Source organism: Ursus arctos, unplaced genomic scaffold (assembly GCF_023065955.2).
Source record: "Ursus arctos isolate Adak ecotype North America unplaced genomic scaffold, UrsArc2.0 scaffold_3, whole genome shotgun sequence".
NCBI classification, from domain to species: Eukaryota; Metazoa; Chordata; class Mammalia; order Carnivora; family Ursidae; genus Ursus; species Ursus arctos.
This window is the reverse complement of record NW_026622985.1, coordinates 85385432-85407323: the sequence shown is the minus strand read 5'-3', so window position 1 is coordinate 85407323 and position 21892 is coordinate 85385432. Positions and strand designations below refer to the sequence as shown.

The following is a 21892-nucleotide window of genomic DNA, read 5'->3' as shown; positions in this document are numbered from 1 at the left end:
CCACTGTGGGTGCACACGCCATACAAGCAGTATAAACAGGGGGCGCCTGGGTGGCTCAGTCGGTTAAGTGTCTGCCTTCGGCTGAGGCCACGATCCTGGGGTCCTGGGATCAAGCCCTGCATCAGGCTCCATGTTCAACAGGGAACCTACTTCTCCCTCTCCCTCTATCCCTGCCCGCACCCCCCCCCCAGCTCCTTCTCTCTTTTGCTCACTCTCTCTAATAAACAAAATCTTTTCTAAAAAAAAAAAATACTGAACAGTAGAAGCAGTGTGGGTGTTAAAATTATCATCTTGAATAACTGCCACCAGAATCTCTCTTTGAGAGGAAACTGTCTGGAAGAGTCCCTTGGTGAATACTAGGGTCTAATGGTGAACCCTTGAGGGGCACGGATGTCGTGGGCACAAGGACTACAGAGGAGAGGGAAGCCAGGGCCACTGTGCTAGGGAGGAGGTACAGTTGGGTGTGGGGGCTTGGAGGGAGAAGGGAGGAGGGAGGTGGTGGAGGGGAGAGGTCAACAGAAAGGAGAAGCCAGCAGGGCAGTGGAACAGTGTGAAGGGTTGGGACGCCCAGCCCCTCCCACAATCACCCCATTCTAGAAAACATATCCAACTGGTATGAATGGGGCTTTCTGGCCACTGAAGAAGCAGCTGTGGTCACATCTGGGCCGCTGAGGTGTGGACCTGCGACACATACAAAGACTCGGGGACCAGCAGGCTGCCGTGGCCCTGACTCCAGCAACCTCTCTGCACCCCTGAAATTTGAAGAAACTGCAGGTTCAAGTTTAACTATAGGGTGCCACTTTGGGAGGCCCCAGCTGATATCCGGCGTATATAAGTTCAGATGATGGAGGGAGAAAACACAGATTCCAGCATGGGAGGATTCAGAGACTGCCTCAGAGAGCAAGACTTAGCATTAGAGCTCCGCGGGCCAGGAAGGTGCTGCATTGCGCATGCTCGGAGGCCCCTCCCATCATTCCACCAGTTAGGTAAGTCACCCCTTCCTCTTTCCCGAGGACAGAGCAGCGCCAGGGGGAAGGGAAGGCAGGTTTCTCCCTGATTCTTCTGAAAGCGTGGAAGAGCTCAGGAAGAAATGTGGGGTGGGGAAGAGGAAAAGCTTTTACCACCACCCCCAGAAAAACACCAGCTGGATATGTTTGTCTTCAATCAAATAACATCTACATATTGCAGAAGACCAGACAGCTATATATTTTGCCACTTACAATTGATGGGGGGGGAGGGGGAAGGCCCTTATTTAAATTTTGAAGACTTGGGGACCAAGAATGTATTCTTATGCTATGAGAATAACTTGACTGTTTCCCCAGTGTCTGAATGTAAATACTTTAAGACACGCCCCTGTCTAAAGCTAATAAATGCGTTTGGGTGTAACTGACATTGGATGCATTGACCCGGAAGTGCAATCCAACTAGTTGTCTGCTCGCAGGGAAAGTGGACGGCTGGCGCACACCAGATGTCTGTGGAGGAAAGGAGGTGGTCCCCACAGCTGAGAGAGACAGCCATCGTAAGTTCTGGGATTGTGAACGGAAGGTGACGGGTTTTGAAGGCAGAGGGCACTGTCCTACCGGACGCCGAGGGTGGAGCTTGCGGAAACTCCAGTGAAGGGCTCGGGTCCAAGCATTCCAGAGGCAACCGACCTCTCCCCAGCCTGCACGATGGGTTTCTTTGCTTTGCTTGTTTGCTTTCCTTTGATTCCGCTCTTCAAAGGAAATAGGGTGTGTTGATGTTTTCAATAAAGAATGTGCTTTCTGGATGATCAAAATCATCTTGCAATAGAATGGAAAGGAAACAAAGAGGCAGAAGGAAGCAAGGCTCATGGAATAGCTTGATAGAATGAAAACGTGTGAGTTTTTAGTATGATGTTATAGGACCATGGATATGCCATTCTGCTGTGCTGTGTCCTCCAGCTGCTACCCCCTGAATCACAGACCCCCCAAAAAAAGACATAAGCAGTGCGACCTCTTACCTGGGGTAGAGGTGAGGGGTGGGCACATGAGGAACTAACATGCTGGGCACAGAAAAGAGCTCGTTCCATCTTCACAACAACGCAAAGGAGAGCTAGTGTATAAGCAAATAAAAACAAGACCAAACTCTTCCCACTGCTTCCCAAAGGCAGGGAGGACTCTGTAAATTACAAACAGCATGGCTTGTGTGAAAGTTCCTTGTCTATTGACCTTAAGCCAAATGCACTTACTCCCGGAAATCATCAGCTTAATAGAGGTCTCGGTTTTTTAGAATAGATGTGGTATAGATGAGGTATTTTTAGCTAGCCTACTCATATCGATCTATTAGGCTATACTTTATCAGTATAATAGTGGGTAGGGTGAGTAATGGATTTTGCTCTTAAGAAGGTTAAATCACCACATCTAAGCAGCTGTGGTATGTCGGGATAAGGGAGTTGTTTTGCCTTCTAAGACAGGCTAGAGCCCAGAAAGCCGGTTACAAAGGCTATGCAAGTCCACACATGCCCCTGAGTCCAGGAGCTGGAAAAAGTGGGCAGAGAGGTGACTATTAGACTCTGCCCCTCGGTTGTTTTTTGTTTTGATTTTTTTAAGATTTTATTTATTTATTTGACAGAGAGAGAGGGAACACAAGCAAGGGGAGTGGGAGAGGGAGAAGCAGGCTTCCCGCCAAGCAGGGAGCCCGATGCCGGGCTCGATCCCAGGACCCTGGGATCATGACCTGAGCCAAAGGCAGATGCTTAACGGCTGAGCCACCCAGGCGCCCCTCTGCCCCTCATTTTTATTTCATTTGACCTGGACTAGTCTTTAATCGCAATCTGTGTTCGTGTAATAAATGCTGGAGATTTGTCTACAGCAGCCTGAAAACAACTTGAAGACTAGCCAGCTCTTCAACTTATCTCTGCAAATGCCAATGTTCCCTGTGTTTGCTGACTTTTTCATTCTTCATCCAAATGTTTGGGCGTTTGTATGTTTAATGCATACAGATGCCAGGGTTCCCTTAGTGCCAAACATTTGGATGGCAAAACTTTGAGAATATACACATAGCTGGCTTCTCCTTCAGATAGATGGCATTGTGTGAAGACAGTTAAATTTCAATAACAAAGTCTAAGAACGGATAGCACTGGCTAGTAGTCAGAGGGAATCCCACTTCATTCCAGGTCGCTATGTATTTTAAAAGCCGGTGAACACTTTTTTTTTTTTAAGTAAGCTTCACACCCAACATGGGGTTTAAACTCATGACCCTGAGATCAAGAGTCATGTGTTCCACCAACTGAGCCAGCTGGGTGTCCCCACTAGTGAACACTTTTATTGGGCTAAAGTTCTACTTGGTCTGAGTGCCAACACAGAGGGCCAAAGGGGGTCACCATGCAGCTAGGAAGAGATCACAGCTGCCGGAGCTGAGCTGAACTCAAATTTTACACAATGAAGCCAAGAACATGAAGAACTAATAACGCTGGGCTCTAAGGAGTTTTTTGGGCCAGGTTAGAGAAGCCAAATTTTACTGTCAGATACAAAGCCAAAGGGGTCAGGAATCAAGCAATAATCAGTGAAAGATCAGAAAAAAGAGGAAAGAGGTCCAGGACCATCTCCATGAATGGGGCTGACATGAGTGAACCTGGTCTTCATCAGATTCATGCCAAGTGCTGGTTTGAAGGTGCAGGCTTGGCAAAGACTGTCTTAGGGACATGGGTTTGGGCTGTCTGTTCAGGAGCGGCTTTCTCAGAGGCTTTCCTGGTCACTTTCCTGGTTACAGTCCACAGCTCTTCCAGAACAACACTTCTAGAGGCCAATCTCAGCCTGACAAGGACAGATGGTTTCCTTTGGGGTCATGCAGGCCAATACACCAAATCGCTGACCAGGTGGCTAGAGAGGGCATGAAAAACAGAAACTGGTGCCCAAGAACATAACCTCCATTAAATTTCAGGTCTTGGAGGAAATGTAGTCTAGGCCGGAAATCCTATAGCTAATACTTACAATCATGAACCTCGAATTCATAGAGATTAGCATCTAAACCCCAGCTCTGCAACTTAGTAGGTGTTTGGGAACAGGGGACTAACTTCCCTAAGACCTCAGCTACCCCATCTGTAAAGTAAGCATAATAATGGTACCCACTGTACTGGAATTCTCTAAGGCTTGAAGGGCATGGCAGTAGCTGACGTGTCTTGATTTACAGTGTGCTGAGAATCTTATGTGTAGTAAGATTGGCAAATGGTAAGGACACAAGTATTTGCTATAATAACCACCTATATTCTAAAATATTCACCAAGGCAATATAGTATAAAGAGTTTTAACCAAGCAATACAAAAGGCAAGTTTCTATTCTTTTTTTTTTTAAGTAGGCTCCACGCCCAGTAAGGAGCCCGATGCAGGACTTGAAATCACATCCCTGAAATCAAGACCTGAGCGCAGATCAAGAGTCAGCTGCTTAACTGACTGTGCCACCCGGGCACCCCCTAAAGGCCAGTTTTTAAACTCAAGTCACTACTCCTTAACTATTAAGACATTTGCATACAGGGTATGTTTGAGGACCAGTCCTGGGTGCTACAGTGAATGTAAAGATGAACTAGAAACAGTCTCTGCTCTTGAGGAGTTTCTAGTCTAAAAGGGAGATCAGATAAACACAGAAATAACTGCTAACTGCCATATTAGAGAGTAGATGTGTGCTGAAATCAAGAGTCAAAGAGGATTAGGAGCAAGAAGGGAAAAGGGCTCCTTGCACCTGGATGAGAGAATGGAGCCTCGTGGAGAAGGGAATGGACACTGACAGCGGGCTCACCCAATGGCCATTCCTACCTCCCTGCCCTCCTGCTCACTTCCCAATTGAATACTCATTTTCCCACCATCCCTTGCAGCTAGAGTAAGGGGTGGCTGTGTGACACACGGCTGGATATGAAACATTAAAGGAAGATTATGGAGACTTCTGAAAATGATTTTACTATTTGATAAAAGGGAACTCCGTCGAGACACCCTCATGCTTCTTCTTACTCTGAACGTGGACGTGATGCCTGGAGCTAGAACAGACACTTTGCAACCCTACTGCAACATGCCAACATGTTGAGATGACCGAAAAGAAGGATCCACAGGAATGGGGTCTTTGATGACATGGCTGAGCCACTGCGGCAACCCTGAAAAGCCCATCTCTGGACTTCCTGTTATGTGAAAGATTGAATGTTCTTGTTCTTATCACTGTGGCTATGGCTATGTGGCTATGGCTTTATGGGAAAGGAGGCTATGTAGGCACAGATTGAATTCTCTTTTAACTTCTCCTCAAATATGGAGAATTTCAGTGCTTAAAGCAGAACTTAAAAGGACCATTTTTATGGACTACCTGTATTCCACACCAAAAAGTACTCTTACGACTCTCTATTTCTCTTAATATAGAAAAACGCTCTGGTTAGGGCTAGCAACTGCGTCCTGGAGTGCTCAGAGAGACCCGACAGAGCCAGCCCCTCAGGGTGCCTTCATCTGCCACATGAGAAGGATCCCTGTTTCAAATGGACTTGCTGGGGAAAATAAAACATAGAAAGCCCGAGAGGTATGAGGGAACAAAAGCACAAGCTGTTATTTGCACCTACTTCCTGCCCAACACAGTTCTAGAAACACACGCACACTTTACCTCATGTTTACTGATTTTTAGGACCGGTATTATTCTCTTCACTTTACGGCTGAGAAACCATGGGTTAGCAAATTCGTCCCTGACCCACATTCTGCACCTGTTACCTGGCAGGGCTGACACCAGGTGTCAAACTCAAAATCCCGTCAAGCATCACAGCCGCTGGTACACGCTGAATTGTATCTCCCCAAAATTCCTATGTGGAAGCCTGGATCCCCAGAACCTCAGAATATGACTATTTGGAAAAAGGGCCATTAGAGAGGGTATTGAGGCAGAACAAGGTCATACAGGCAGGTGCCGGTCCAATCTGGTGCCCTGAGGAGGAGAGATCAGGACACTGACAAGTGCGGAGGGAAGATGCAGGAGATGCAGAGAGAAGACGGCCGTCTGCAGATCAAGGAGAGAGGCCCTGGAAGAAAACAGCCCTGCTGACACCTTGATTTCAGACTTCCAGCCTCCAGACCTTTGAGAAAGTACATTTCTGTTGTGTTAAGTCCTGCAGTTGTTGGTACTTGGTTCTGGCAGCCAGCAAACTCACGCAGGTTTCTCTCCCCCCACCGCCAGCTCACTCTTCCTGCCCCCCCGACCCCCAGAAGACAGGGACGCCAGGGGACTGGTTCCAGGTGAGAAAGGAGGCCTGGCTCAGCACTTTCTGGACCACCAGCATGTTCCAGCCTCAAAGGAAGGAGAGATTTACTCCACTACAAAGCACTAGAAGGTTCCTCAGAAAGGAAAACATAATCACCCTTCGACCCAGCTATTCCACTCTCTGGTGTGTATACACCCCCAAAGAACTGAAAACGGGCCTTCCTGCAAATGCTTGCCCACAAATGCTCCCAGTGGCCTCATTCATAATGGCCAAAGGGTAGAAACAGCCCAAGTGCAGCCAACGGACAAAAGGACAAATAAAGTGTGGTCTCTCCACACAATGGAATAGTATTCAGCCATAAAGAAGAAGGAGCCAGTGATTCATGCCACAACAGCGACAAACCTCAAAAACACGCTACGTGACAGAAGCCAGACACAAAAGACCACACACCGCATGATTCTCCTTCTGTGAGAGTCCAGAATATAAATCCATAGAGACAGAAAACAGATTAGTGGTTGCCAGGGACTGGGAAGCAGAGGGAATATGGAGTGATTGCTTCATGGGTTCAGTGTTTCCTTTAGGGGAAAGAAAAATGTTCTGGAACGAGATAGAGGGGACGGTTGTGCAACATTGTGACTGTACCGACTGTCCCTGAGCTGTACCCATTAAAACAGTTAATTCTGTATCACGTGAATTTTGCCTTGATATTTTTTTAAGGGCCAGGAGCAGGGAGTAGAGGATGGAGAATAAAGGGGACCTACAAAGACATCAGAGGAAGCATCGTGGTGGTGGGAGGCCCAGACCAACATGGAGAAGACACCACCTCGGCTGAAACCAGCCGTGTGGCCGGCATCGGGTCACCCACGCTCTCGGGACCCACGTTCTCTCCTCTGTGAGAACAGTGAGCTCCCAGCAAACACTATAGAGATGTTTATTAATATTGGGACTTTATTATTATTAATGTTTTGGATCTCTATGGCCTTCTCTAATGGCCTTCTCCTAGATGCATCCTGGTTTTTCAGTCAGTTCGCAAGTTCAATCACAGCCAACTTCCAAGACTAGAGTCCGTGTCAGAGAGACCAGAAGGGCCTGCTGTTCTGATAAACATTCCATGTTGCGTGAGGGGAGGTGAAAGGCGAGCAGAGCCAGCAAGAACTGAGCCGGAGGAGCGGGCATGCTTCTGGCCGATGTCGTTAAAGAAAATACATGTTTTTCTTTGCCATCTTGCCGAGGCCATAAATCACCCACCGTATAGGATTAATTATGACATTGTATGTAAGTGTGATTCGTAAATTCTAAGGCTCTCTACTCCGGGGAAGAGCTTATTTGTAACCATGGGAACATCTAAGAGGCAAGAACTGGCCGAGGCCATTGGTGGTGATGAAGCCAGGGCCTCGCCCCTGCCAGGGAGCCCCCGAAGCAAGGACCATGGTCGCGGGGAGGCTTCATGGCTGCTTTCTCCAGACCAGAAGGGCGACAGGCTGGGGTGGCCCTGCAGGCACATCCTGGAGGCCGTGATCTCCAGGGCACGGTAGAGGGTGGTGTTCCGCCCTGTTCCACCTTCCAGGGAACAAAGCCCACATTTTCCCTCCTGGTTGCGCAGGCCACGCTACAGGGAAGGAGTCCAGCTCCCCCGAGGCCGTGCCCAGCAACGCTGGCACCAGCGACCCTGCAGGGCAAGTCAGGCCACAGCTGGGCGGGAGGCTCCCGGGGAGGATGGGTTCTGCTCCAGGGTGCCACCCTATCGTGCCTGCCAACAGCTGGCTAACCCTGGGAGCTCCTGCGCACAGGAAAGAGAAACGTCCAGAGCCATCTAAACGCGTTCCCCCAGGCCCTGCGCACTCTGCTGCTGCCCACACAGGCTTGGCCCCGACCGAAAAACACTCGTACAAGGAAAAAACCAAAACACTGTCACTTGGGGTCTACCCTGCAGCCAGCCTGTTCGATGTGCCAACGTCTACACTAGCAAAAAGTGACATGTGCATGTCTGTTGCACTCAAGCCCTTGTTAGGATCGACTACATTACCAGCACTCCTGCTTGGCCCAGTGAGAGGCCCGTGATAAACAGAAGGCATTTTTGTGAGTTCAGGCCCTTTTGAGCTAGAAGAGGCCCAAGTGACCACTGAGTCCGATGCTCCCTGCCCGGGGACTAGCTCATCAGAATCTCCTGGGAAGCTTCTTAAACACGCAAGTTCCTCACATGCCCCAGGATGGGAGAGCACGTGGGGAAATTGGAACCCTGTGCCCTGTTGGTGGGAACATAAAATGGTACAGTGGCTGTGGGATGCAGCGTGGCCGCTCCTCAAAATTTTAAAAATCAAAGTCCCATACAACCAGCGGTTCCACTTCTGGGTGTCCATCTGGAAGAATCGAAAAGGGGATCTCTAAGAGGTGCTTGTGTACCTCCATTCAGAGCTGCATTGCTAAATTGTGAAAGCAACCCAAGGGACTGTGGACGGATTCGCAGGCGAGTAAAATACGTAAAAACAGAATATAATTCAGCCTTAAAAAGGAACAAGACACTGCCGTATCGTACAAGATGGACAAACCTTGAGTACATTCTGCTAAGTGAAATAAGCCAGTCACAAAGAAGACAAATAGTTTACGATTCCAGCTATTATGAAGTACATAGAGTAGTCAAACTCACAGAGACAGAAAGTAAAATTCTGGTTGGCAGGGACCAGACGGGGGGAGAGAATGGGGAGTTGTGTAATGGGTACAGAGTCAGTTTAGCAAGATGAAAAAGTTCTGGAGATTGCTCAACAGTGCGAATATACAAAACACTGCTGAGATGTACAGTTAAAAATAGTCAAACTGGTCAAATTTACAGCATGGGTATTTTACCACAATTTTAAAAAACGGGTTCCTAGGCTCTAGCCCCAAAGATTCAGACTCAGGAAGTCTGGAGTGGGATTCAGGAATCTGTATTTCTTTTTTCTTTTTTCTTTCTTTCTTTCTTGCTTTCTTTTTGTGTTGGCTAATTGAATTTAAATAAAAAAAAATTTTTTAAGATTTTATTTATTTGACAGAGAGAGACACAGCAAGAGAGGGAACACAAGCAGGGAGAGTGGGAGAGGGAGAAGCAGGTTTCCCACTGAGCAGGGAGCCCGATATGGGGCTCGATCCCTGAGCCGAAAGCAGACAGACGCTTAACGACTGAGCCACCCAGGTGCCCCAAATTTAAATAAAAATTTTTAAAAAAGGAAAAAAAGCTCTAAAGCTCTCTGGGGGCTGCTAATTTGCAGCCAGTTTGGATACCTCCAATCCAACCAAGTTCTTATTTTAGAGATGAGAAACTGCAATTCAAGGAAGTAAAATGATTTGCCAAAGGTCACTCAGCCCCTGGTGACGGTGCTTGGACCAGCCTAGGCGGGTGGTTTCTAACCCTGGCTGGACATCTGAGTCACTCACTGGGCCCCAACCCAGACCCACTGAATCAGGATTTCTGGGGCGGGGAGAGGCCTGAGCAATTGAGATTTGTAAATGCTCCAGGAGCTCTTAACACCCTGACCCGTGGCTAAAATCAAAGCTCCTGACAAAGTCTTTTGGTTCTTTTCACACTCACGCCCCGGACACCAGATTCTAAGAACTGGGGACCACAGGTCTGCCGCTTGAGAGGGCTGCTACCAGCAGAGCTTCCAGCCAGTGGTGGTGGTTTGGCAATCATGGTTTAGCACCCTCTTGAGACATAAAGTTTTGAAACAGTCAGAAGACCTCACTACCGCGTATTTTGGGGGGCTACGACTTGCCTCTGCAGACCAAAGGGCATTCCACCCAGTCTCCCGCACAGCAGCTAGACACGTAAACTTTCCTGCTTAAAGCAGATCAGACCCCAAGGAGCCATCCATCTAAAGTCCACAGACCATTTCTAGATTCACTGCCACCAAGAGGACTGTGATTCAGCCGTGCACAGCTTTAGCACCCCTTGTGGATGATGTGTGTGTTTGGGGGTGGTCTGCACTAGAACAGGCCAACGTGGCCGTCAGCAAAAAGACGAGACAACAGGTGTTGGCAAAGGTGCAGAGGAAAGGCAGCCCTGTGTGCTGTTGGTGGGAATGTGAATTGGTGCAGCCACTATGAGAAACAGTATGGGGGTTCCTCAAAAAATTAAAAATAGAACAACCACGTGATCTCTCTCTCTGACTTCTGGGTATATATTCAAAAGAAATGAAAACGGGGTCTTGAAGGGACACCTGCACCCCTATGTTCATTGCAGCATTACTCACAATAGCCAAGAAATGAAAACAACCTAAGTGTCCATCGATGGAAGAATGACGGCTAAAGATGCGGTATATACGTAAATACAGTAAATGCTGCCATTTGCTACAACTTGAATGAATCTTAGGACATTATGCCAAGTGAAATAAGCTGGAAGGAGAAAGACAAATATATTATCACTTAGATGTGGAATCTAAAAAAGCCAAACTCAGAGAAACAGAGAGTAGAGTGATGGTTACCAAGGGCTGGGGAGTTGGCGGGGGTGGGGGAGCAGTTGGCCAAAGGGTGCAACCGTTCAGTTATAAGACGAACAAGTTTAGGGATCTAACAGCATGGTGATTATAGCTAATAATATTGTATTATATATTTGAAAGTTACTAGGAGAGCAAATCTTAAATGTAATTATGTGGGATGGAGATGTTACCTAACCCTCCGGTGGTAATGATTTCACAATAGAGAAGTGTATCAAACCATGTGCTATATACCTTGAGATTACATAATGTGTTGATTCATCTCAATTAACCTGGGAAAATAATTAATTCATAGTAATAGAAGAGGTCAATATCACCTACACTGAACACCTGTGGAGGCAGGAACCCCCTTCCTGGATGATCTCTGCAAGTATCTTGAGGAATTCTTCAGCAGCTGTGATCTCCGGGCCACTGTATCTGCAGTCGTCCCTTCAAGTTCACTCTTTGATGGCAAGCAGATAATATATGAAAAAGAGCAGTTACATCCTGCCCTTTCTTCCCCGTGTATCTCTGGTTGTATTCTAAGTTGCAACAAGGAAGCAGAGGCAATGCGGTAGACCCCAAAACATGTAATAGCAAGGTCTTCTGCTTTTTCAAAAACGTGGTTTCTCAAGAACAGGCTTTGAACTTCTGGGCCACATATAGCTGACGATGGTTCAGCAGCAACATTTTTTGCTATTTATAGGCTTTAAGGTCCTGAACAAACTCCTGCCTGTCGCCTGAACCAACAGTAAGCCAAGACTTCCAACAATGGTGCTCATCCTCTCATCACAGCATAGAAATTTTGACTTCATCGGCCACTTCTCCTTGTCTTCTTGTGACTTGACAAAGATCTCCTGTGTTGCTTGATCTACTCTGTCCTTCTAACCAGCCCTACGGTCTAGTCATAATCACCCTGCATATGCAAGCACAGAGCACAGCAATGAACAGTATGGCTGCCGGGAAAGGGCCCGCGTGAGCTCTACTACCGCCACCTGCTGGGGGGCGCAGAGTGGGTGCGCTCGGGCTCCTGAACGGGACTCTGTAGGCTGGAGGTTTGGAGATGGAGAGGCTTCTGGATTCTGTTCAGTTGCCCGACAACCCTGTTCTCCATCCTGTTGCTTTGCTCCTAAAACGTGTTGTCACTTGCATTACCAGGGGCCCAGCAGCCCAGGACGTGCCCGTTTACCCCAGGAGTGACGAGGGCCATACTGGAGACTCCAAGCCACAGAAATAGAGGCAGCAAAGGGTACAATGGTCACTGCAGCCGCAGGACACACGGGGCTTCTCATCCCTCAGCACCGCCTCCAACCACATGCATCCCAAGGAAAGAGAGTAGGAACTTGAAAATCAAATGTTACAGGTCCAGCAACCTACTCTCCCCATTCGTACATGCAGGAAGATACACACACACACACACACACACACACACACAGCCATTTTCCCCCCCAAAACTACATTCACGGCTCCAAGACAGCTGGATCTAGAGTGGTTCTTGAATCAGCCAAACACCACGGCCAAAATTAGCCTTCTCCGAGTCCTGGGCCAGACCCTCCTGCCCTATGGTGAGCTTACCCTTAGAGCCTCCTCTTATCCTTTCCTGCCATCTGACCTCTGTTGGGCAACTCGGTGTACAACATACGTTGCAACAACATTGAATATCCTTTTTTCCATCATTACGAGATAAAATTGACATATAACATTATATAAGTTTAAGGTATATGACATAATGATGTGATATATGTATATATTGCAATGATCACCACCGTAAGTTTACTTAACATCATTCACTTCACAAAAGGTACTATATTTTTTTCCTTCCTACTACTTTGTCCTTTTTCCTGGTGAAACCTTTTGTGCTCTCCTATCTTAGCGAGCTCCATGTATACAACGCAATATTGTTAACCATAGTCACGATGGTGCACATTACAGCCCCGGGACTTATTTGTCTTATAAACAGAAATGTAAACCTTTTGACCACCTTCACCCATTTCCCAATTCCCACCCCCCCCGCCCCCGCCTCTGGCAACCACAAATCTTCTGTTTCTATGAGTTGGGGATTTTCTAGATTCCACATATAAGTGAGACCATATAGTATTTGTCTTTCTGACTTCCATACGTGTTGTCACAAATGGCAGGTTTCCTTCATTTTTATGGCTGAATGACATTCCAGAGTGTGTGTGTGTGTGTGTGTGTATCACATTACCCATTCATCCATCATTGGACCCCGAGGTTGTTTCCATAGTGTGGCTATTGTGAATAATGCTGTAATGAAAACTGTTATGGGGGCACAGACATCTCTTCGGGAGTAGTAATTCCAGCTCCTTGGGATAAATACCCGGACGTTGAATGACTGGGTCATGTGGTAGCTCCATTTTTAACTTTTTAAAGGAACCTCCATACTGTTTTCCACAGTGGCTGCCCCAATTTACATGCCTACCTGAATTTTCTAAAGAGGGGATTAAAGTCTGAATCCGTTCCCTCCCTGGAGTTTCCTGTGCTCCATCTGTAAATGTGCCCACACTCTCTGTTACAGTGAACTTGCTTTGCATGTCTAGCGCTAAAAAGCCATCTCATCAATAATTTTCCTAGAACAAGAGAAAGCAGTTAGAGACATGAAAATTGGAAAGGCAGAAGTAAAATGTCATTATTTATGGATTCTAGGATGATACTCCAGGCAACCCAAGAAAACTGACAGAAGAACGACCTCAAACAATAAGGATATTTGATAAGGTAGCAGGCTAGAGAATTCATAAGGAAACGATAACCAGTCAGAGGATAGAATGGGAGGGGGGAGCCCCATTTACAACAGGAACCAGAGAGAAAAAAAGATAAACAACCAAAAAAGTTTAAGGTCTACAGGAAAAAAAAATAGTTCTGAAGGAAACAAAAGAAGATGTGAACAAACAGACATGCCACCATGTTGTGATAGGTCAACATTCTCTAAATGAATTCATAATTTAACACTGTATCAATAGTGTCAGCAGACTTTTTTTTTTTTCTAGAGCGAGACAAGAGGATTCTACAGTTAGAGAAAAATAGGGGTGATTGGGTAGCTTAGTCGGTTAAGCATCCAGCTCTTGGTTTCGGCTCAGGTCATGATCTCAGGGTCATGAGATCAAGTCCCGTGTTGGGCTCCGTGCTGGGCACGGCGCCTGCTTAAGATTCTCTCTCTTCCTCTTGCTCCCTCTGCCCCTCCCCACCCCACTCATGCTCTCTCACTCTCTCTAAAAAAAAAAAAAAAAAAAATTTCAAATTTCTACATGAAGAGGGGCGCCTGGGTGGCACAGCGGTTAAGCGTCTGCCTTCGGCTCAGGCCGTGATCCTGGCGTGATGGGATTGAGCCCCACATCAGGCTCCTCCACTATGAGCCTGCTTCTTCCTCTCCCACTCCCCCTGCTTGTGTTCCCTCTCTCGCTGGCTGTCTCTCTCTCTGTCAAATAAATAAATAAAATCTTTAAAAAAATTTCTGCATGAAGAAAAACAAACAGCCAAATGAATTATTATAAACAAAGACAAATGACAAATAGAAAAATACTTGCAACTCACACCCCATAGCTACGAAAAGTTCTTCCACATCAACAAGTAAAAAGATCAATGGTCCAAGGAAAATGGCCAAAGGATAGCCCACTAAAAAGGACATTGAAATGCTCTCCCTCATTCACAATAAAAGATGCAAATTAAAACCATGCAGATTTCATTCTCCTACTTAACAAATTGGCAAAAATCCAAATGTTTAATAAGGCGGAAGCCGGTAGAGGAAACAGGTCCTCTCCCTTATGGCTAGTGGGAGTGCAAAGTGATACAGTCTGTTTGGAAGCAATTCAGCAATGTCTGTTAAATCACAAAGGCATGTGCTCTTTGGCCAAACAATCCCACTTCCAGGGATTTATCCCACAGTCTTTTTTTACACATGCAAAATGACCAACATACAGAATTCTTAGTTGAAGTGTTGTACGCGGTAGCAAAAGACTGGAATCAAATTAGATGTACATCAATAAGAAATTACAGTCCAGCCCCACAGTGCAATACCTCACAGCTCTAAAAAGGGATAAGAATGCTCGTAAAGAACTGAGGTAGAAGATGTTAGGTGTTAAGAAGAAAAAATAAGTACAGAATATAAAGAACACTGTTAGTTGTTTTTTGAAAGCTGGGAGAGGGGGCACCTGGGTGGCTCAGTCAGTTAAGCATCTGCCTTTCACTCTGGTCATGATCTGAAGGTCCTGGGATCGAGCCCCCTGGCGGATTCCCTGCTCACAGGGAATCTGCTTCTCCCTCTCCTCCCTGCTCATGCTCTCTCTCTCAAATAAATAAATAAAATAAAATAAAAGCTGGAAGAGGAAAGACAACATTCACATCTGTTTATACCTTTCATAATGCCTTTTAAAGAACACCCGAAGGAACTAAATCACATTGGACATCTGCTGGAGGAACAGAACTGGGAGGACTGGGGACACATTTGGGCAAGAGCCAATTTATCTATTTACAGTTTTCATGTTTAAACTATGGAACGTATTTTAAAAATAACGTATGGGAGTATATTACCTATTTTAAAAGAAAATGGTAATTTTGTAAAGACTATGCCGAACGAGGGGGTTAAATGATACTTCCCTTGCTTAACGCAGGCTGTTCAAAGCGCTCGGACCAAACATCCCATCATCAACAGAAACCGGGCTACTGCCTCCTGATTGCAGAGGGGCCACCGTGCTGTCATTCCGCTCCTCGACCCACAAGTCTCCGTCCCCAGGACAGGGACAGTGAACTGTCGGCTCCTAGTCACTGGTCTGGTGCCCCACCCCGAGCATTCCTGGGTTGGTAAAAAGATATAAAACAGACAGCCTGGCCCAAGATAGTCTTTCTTTGGGAAACCAAAGCTTATCTCCCAAACCGCATAGTAAAATTTTAGTGAGTTTATGCAAACTCAATACTCATTATGAAAATACAACTAAATAATCTGCAATTACATTGTAAGATAAACATTCCTTTTGGAGCAAGGATACAAAAGAACACAAAGCCGAACCGTGAACTGTGTCTGACCTTTCCCACTGGTTGTCCATACTGTGTACTTTGAAACATGGTGGCGGTTCACAGATCTCTCAGAAGCAACACTTTATCCCGGCCACTTGCTAGCTGCCTATTGGATGCATTATGCTAGTTCTTATGTCTTAGGTAACACAGTCATAGGCAAATCTATCAATTCCTTTCTTTCCATGAGAATGGTGGCTGTTGAAGCCATTGGAGTGTCTTGACATGGGCTGTCACTCTCTGAATTAAAATGGGGACGTGGAGGCCCTTCCTGGTTGCCCACTGTTGACCTATCTCTTCCCTAGGCTTGTGTGCGAAGCAAGAGCATGTCTGGAAAGCCGAGTTTTGCTCTTCTTCTGAGTGGCTAAGCTCCTATTGTAATATTTGCCGTAGTCTCAGCCAGGTGTCCCAAGGTAACAGGGACAAAGGAGAGAAGGAGGGGAGGGGCACGAGGAAAGCAGTGTTTCTGTGGGTGCCTGGCGCCCCTGCCTATCCTGCTCCAGCATACTCTTTTGCCTTCCTTGCCTGCTTAAGCCCTATTCACTCTTCAAGACACATGTAAGGTATTACCTCCTCCAAGAAGCCTTTTCTGATTCTTCTGCTGCACTGAATGCCCATCATTATTTCTTCCTCAGTGTCCTGTGCCTGTCTTTTATCAAAGCACTGATCATATCACACTCTAATTGTCTAACTTTCTCCTAAACTGTAAGCTCTCTGAAGTCAGGAGCTGTGGCTTATCCGTCTGAATCCTCAGCCAAAAGAGAATCACCGTAAGTGCTCAGCAAAGATTTGGTAAATGAATAATGATTCAGAGAGAGGAAATGTCACCTACCAATGGTTAGGAGAAAGCAGAGTTCAAGTCTTTCTTTCTAGTACCAGTTAACAAACACAGGAGGATTATTTAGGAAGCCAGGGGAATGCCCAGGGACCTAAGCTGTCCACAAAATTTCATCTCCGGTGGCGAATCTTTAAGCAGGTCATTTTGGCTTCCGTGGACAGCTGGGCATGGCCAGTAGGACAACACCTGCACCAGCATGCTTCCCCATGAAGTCCCTGAGTCAAAGAAACTGAACCCACAGGGGCTAAAGGAGCTCAGAAGGGGAGGGAGTAAGGTGTTCCTAAAGGGAAGGCCTCAGGGGAAAGCTGAATCTCAAAGAAAGGAAGTTCGAGACCTGGATTACGGAAGAGGACAGAGGCAAATGGCAGGGTGGCTAGGACGAGCTAACCAGAGAAGTAGAAATGAGCCCCTCTCTGTCTCTACCACCTTCCTTCCGGCCCCTCCTCCTCCCGAGGATTCAAGGTGGGCAGATAGATGATTGACAAGGTTAACGACGAGATTCGTAAGGTTGTGCGAGGAGTACATCAAGGCGATGGCAGAATCATCGTTACCAGACCCCCCTCTCTGCACCCCTGCCCGCCCGGCCCTGGGTGGTTCTGCACTTGGAGGAAGGGACCCGGCCTGTCTTTATGGTCTATGTGCTCTATGCTCTGCAACTATGGTACATGTTTTCGTGTTTTCACTCAAGGACGACTTTCATGCTGTGTGATATTCAAGTCCATCACCTGTACACTCCGAAGAGATTTAAAGATTTACCGTTCTTGGGGGCTCCCTCTTTTTGAACCCATGGGCTTTGAATTTACAAACTCTGAGTGAGGCCGCTCTGCTCGCCAATTTGCAGGCGGGCCCATTGTTACCTTTTGGCTCCCGCGTAATTATGTGTTTGTATGTCTGGCTTCACACCACTGATAGGAACTTGGCCTCAGATGGAGTCTGGTTTTGAATCAAGGGTTCAAGCTTCATAGAAACCACATCTTTTCTCGCTGAACGTTTTGTTGAAGGTAAATGCCTTACTTGAAAGGAAAAAGCAGCTCAGGAGAGAAATATTATTCTTCCAGAAATACCCTCCCTGTCCCAAACCCAGTCAACAGGGGGAGGGAGTCCCTGGAAAGCGCAGGGCCCAGGAGGGGGTGGGGGTAAGGTGGAGGCTATTTTTAGGCCATGATATCACCTCCCGATGGCCATTAGTGTCAGTGGGCGAAGGAGGGCTGGCCCACTGGACTGTGTTTCTCAGCCCACATTCCAGGAGCTGCTGGCTGATGAGTGGTTCTTTTCTGCAAAGAAAAATGTGCTGTCCAGATGAATGGAGGGTCTGTCTGGGGACTTGCTGGAAAAGGTCTTGGTGTATTTCAAAAGGAATCCTGGCTGAGAGACTGCAGAGCTCTATTTCCAGGCCTGCCCCGGTCGCCTCCCTCTTCTCCCTCCCTACCTGTCCTCCTTTGCCTTCCCTTGTCACCTGCCCTCCATCCCTTCAATATTCCACCAGACAGTTGCCTTGGCAAGGAGGGAAGGGGGGGAGATGCATCAGCCCCTCAACAGGAGATGGGGGCAGCTGCAGCCCACAGGTCACAGGATCCCTGCCCAGAGGAATAAGACGTTGCCAGAAACTGGGTCTTTCAGTGGCTACAGACAGGCGGGACCAGGTTTAGTGACTTCTACTCCAGTCGTACCCAAATATCACAGGGTAGGCCTCCTACATAGTGTCCTATGAATAACTTTGAAATAAAAAGTAATATAAGTTGGTAGGGGTTAACATGCAAGATAAAAGAACCCTAGAACCAGGGTGATTGGCTTGAATAACACTGAATTCAGATCAACACATCCTACTGGGGATTCAAGAGCCCATCTATCTCCCTGCCTAAAATCGGGCCTAGCTCTTCCCCAGAGCCCAGCAGTGAAGTGAGAATGAAGATGGAGACCATTAACTGGCCCCTCTGCTGGGGTAGGAGAGTTCAGACAGCCAGGCCAGTCTCCATGGAGTTATTTTGGAGAACTACTCAGGTAAGTATAACAAGGACCATGGGCAGACCCGAGGAGGCCTGCGGTCCCAACCCAGAGTCCCCTCCCCTCTCAGAGAAGCAGGTAAGGGTCCTCTGGCCAAAATGGTGGGCAGCCAATAGCCTAGCCTATAAAAGGTGTCTGTTACATGGGTCTCCTTAAAACTATCTCATCATATATACATATCCCTGAATGAAAGCGTGTTTGATTTTTCCATGTTTGCGAATCTGACGTAAATGGAGCCACTGGGGATGTGTTCGTCCGTGAATGGCTCCTTTCACTCAACACTGCTGCTGAGATTCCTCCCCGCCTAGGTTAACATATGAGCTGTCATTCATTTATTTTTCACTGATGTAGTACAATTTATATATTCATTTCCTCCTGGGAGGATATTTGTGTTATTTTCCACTTTCTGTTATGAGCAACAGCTCTGCTATGAAAATTCTTGTACCTCTCTCTTGATGCTCATTATGGGAGAATTTCTCCAGGGGGTACATAATGGAATTTCTGGGCCATTGAGGTATTGGGCATCCTTAGCTTTTCTAGATAATGCCAATTTTTTAAATGTTTTTTTATTATATTATGTTAGTCACCATACAGTACATCCCTGGTTTCTGATGTAAAGTTCGATGATTCATTACTTGCGTATAACACCCAGTGCACCATGCAATATGTGCCCTCCTTACTACCCATCACCGGTCTATCCCATTCCCCCATCCCCCTCCCCTCTGAAGCCCTCAGTTTGTTTCTCAGAGTCCACAGTCTCTCATGCTTCATTCCCCCTTCTGATTACCCCCCCTTCTTTATCCCTTTCTTCCCCTACCGATCTTCCTAGTTCTTATGTTCCATAGATAAGAGAAATCATATGATAATTATCTTTCTCTGCTTGACTTATTTCACTTAGCATTATCTCCTCCAGTGCCTTCCGTGTTGGAGCAAATGTTGAGAACTCGTTCTTTCTGATAGCTGAGTAATATTCCATTGCATATATGGACCACAACTTCTTAATCCAGTCATCTGTTGAAGGGCATCTCGGTTCCTTCCACAATTTAGCTATTGTGGACAATACTGCTATGAACATTGGGGTGCATATGGCCCTTCTCTTCACTATGTCTGTATCGTTGGGGTAAACACCCAGTAGTGCAATGGCTGGGTCATAGGGTAGCTCAATTTTTAACTTTTTAAGGGACCTCCACACTATTTTCCAGAGTGGCTATACCAACTTGCATTCCCACCAACAATGTAGGAGGGATCCCCTTTCCCCACAAACTCTCCAGCAATTGTCGTTTCATGCCTTGTCAATTTTTGCCATTCTAACTGGCATAAGGTGGTATCTCAGTGTGGTTTTGATTTGAATTTCCCTGATGGCTAATGATTTTGAACATTTTTTCATGTGTCTGTTAGCCATTTGTATGTCATCATTGGAAAAGTGTCTGTTCATATCTTCTGCCCATTTTATGATTTGTTTATTTGTTTCTCACGTATTGAGTTTGAGAAGCTCTTTGTAGATCTTGGATACCAGTCTTTTATCTGTAGCATCATTTGCAAATATATTCTCCCATTCCGTGGGCTGCCTCTTAGTTTTTTTGACTGTTTCCCTGGCTGTGCAGAAGCTTTTTATCTTGATGAAGTACCACAAGTGCATTTTATCTTTTGTTTCTCTTGCCTTTGGATATGTGTCATGAAAAAGGTTGCTTTGGCCGATGTCGTAGAGGTTGCTGCCTATGTTCTCCTCTAGGATTTTGATGGATTCCTGTCTCACATCGAGGTCTTTCATCCATTTGGAGTTTATCTTTGTGTATGGTGTGAGAGAGTGGTCAAGTTTCATTCTTTTGCATGTAGCTGTCCAATTTTCCCAGCACCATTTATTGAAGAGACTGTCTTTTTCCCACAGGATGTTTCTTCCTGCTTTATCAAAGATTAGTTGCCCAAAGAGCCGAGGGTCCATTTCTGGGTTCTCTATTCTGTTCCATTGGTCTATGTGTCTGTTTTTGTGCCAGTACCATGCTGTCTTTGTGATCACAGCTTTGTAGTACAGCTCGAAATCCGGCATTGTGATGCCCCCAGCTTTGTTTTTCCTTTTCAACAGTTCCTTGGCGATTCGGGGCCTTTTCTGTTTCCATACAAATTTAAGGACTATTTGTTCCAGTTCTTTGAAAAATGTCATCAGAATTTTGATCGGGATAGCATTGAAAGTGTAGATTGCTCTGGGTAGCATGGACATTTTAACTATGTTAATTCTTCTGATCCATGAGCATGGAATATTTTTCCATCTTTTTTTGTCTTCTTCAATGTCTTTCAAGAGTGACTTATAGTTTCTAGAATATAGGTCCTTTACGTCTCTGGTTAAGTTAATTCCAAGGTAACGTATGGTTTTTGGTGCTATTGTAAATGGGATGGATTCCCTAATTTCTCTTTCTTCGGTCTCGTTATTCGTGTATAGAAATGCAACTGATTTCTGAGCATTGATTTTGTATCCCTCCACGTTACTGAATTGCTCTATAACTTCTAATAGATTGGGAGTGGCTTCTTTTGGGTTTTCCATATAGAGTATCATGTCATCTGCAAAGAGAGACATTTTGACTTCTTCTTTGCCGATTTGGATACCTTTTATCCCTTTTTGTTGTCTGATTGCTGTTGCAAGGACTTCTAGTACTATGTTGAATAATAGTGGCGAGAGTGGGCATCCTTGTCGTGTTCCTGATCTTAAGGGAAAGGCCTCCAGCTTTTCCCCATTGGGAATGATATTTGCTGTAGGCATTTCATAGATGGTTTTTATGAGATTGAGGAATGTACCCTCTATCCCTACACTCTGAAGGGTTTTAATCAGGAAAAGATGCTGTATTTTGTCAAATGCTTTTTCTGCATCTATTGAGAGAATCGTATGATTTCTGAATTTTTCTTTCTGGACAAAATCTAAGACCCCGATCGATTTGCGAATGTTGAACCACCCTTGCATCCCAGGGATGAATCCCACTTGGTCATGATGGATAATCCTTTTAATGTACTGTTGGATTCTATTGGCCAGGATCTTGTTGAGGATTTTGGCGTCCATATTCATTAGGGAAATTGGTCTGTAATTCTCCTTTTTGATGGGGTCTTTGCCTGGTTTGGGGATCAAGGTAATATTGGCCTCATAGAGTGAGTTTGGTAGCTTTCCTTCTGTTTCTATTTTTTGAAATAGCTTTAGGAGAATAGGTATTATTTCTTCTTTGAATGTTTGGTAGAATTCCCCAGGAAAACCGTCCGGGCCTGGACTCTTGTTTTTTTGGAAGGTTGTTTATCACTGACTCAATCTCTTCATAATTAATTGGCCTGTTTAAAAAATCAATTTCTTCCTGTTTCAGTCTTGGTAGTTTATAGGTTTCCAGAAAGGCCTCCATCTCTTCCAGATTGCTTAGTT

The 21892-nt window shown here is 46.0% G+C and overlaps 2 long non-coding RNA genes across 3 annotated transcripts in view; one reads left to right on the top strand and one right to left on the bottom strand.

Moving 5' to 3' along the window:
• The window catches only part of LOC113264641 (uncharacterized), a 192804-nt gene that overhangs the window by 115440 nt on the left and 55472 nt on the right, over nucleotides 1–21892 (bottom strand). The window lies entirely within an intron of this gene.
• Nucleotides 1413–6874, top strand: LOC130542108 (uncharacterized). Of its 2 annotated transcripts, none has more exons than XR_008956423.1 (2): nucleotides 1413–1519; nucleotides 4318–6874. It is a non-coding gene; the product is annotated as an uncharacterized LOC130542108 (long non-coding RNA). The 2 variants fall into 2 exon arrangements; XR_008956424.1 differs by having other exon boundaries at nucleotides 4315–6874.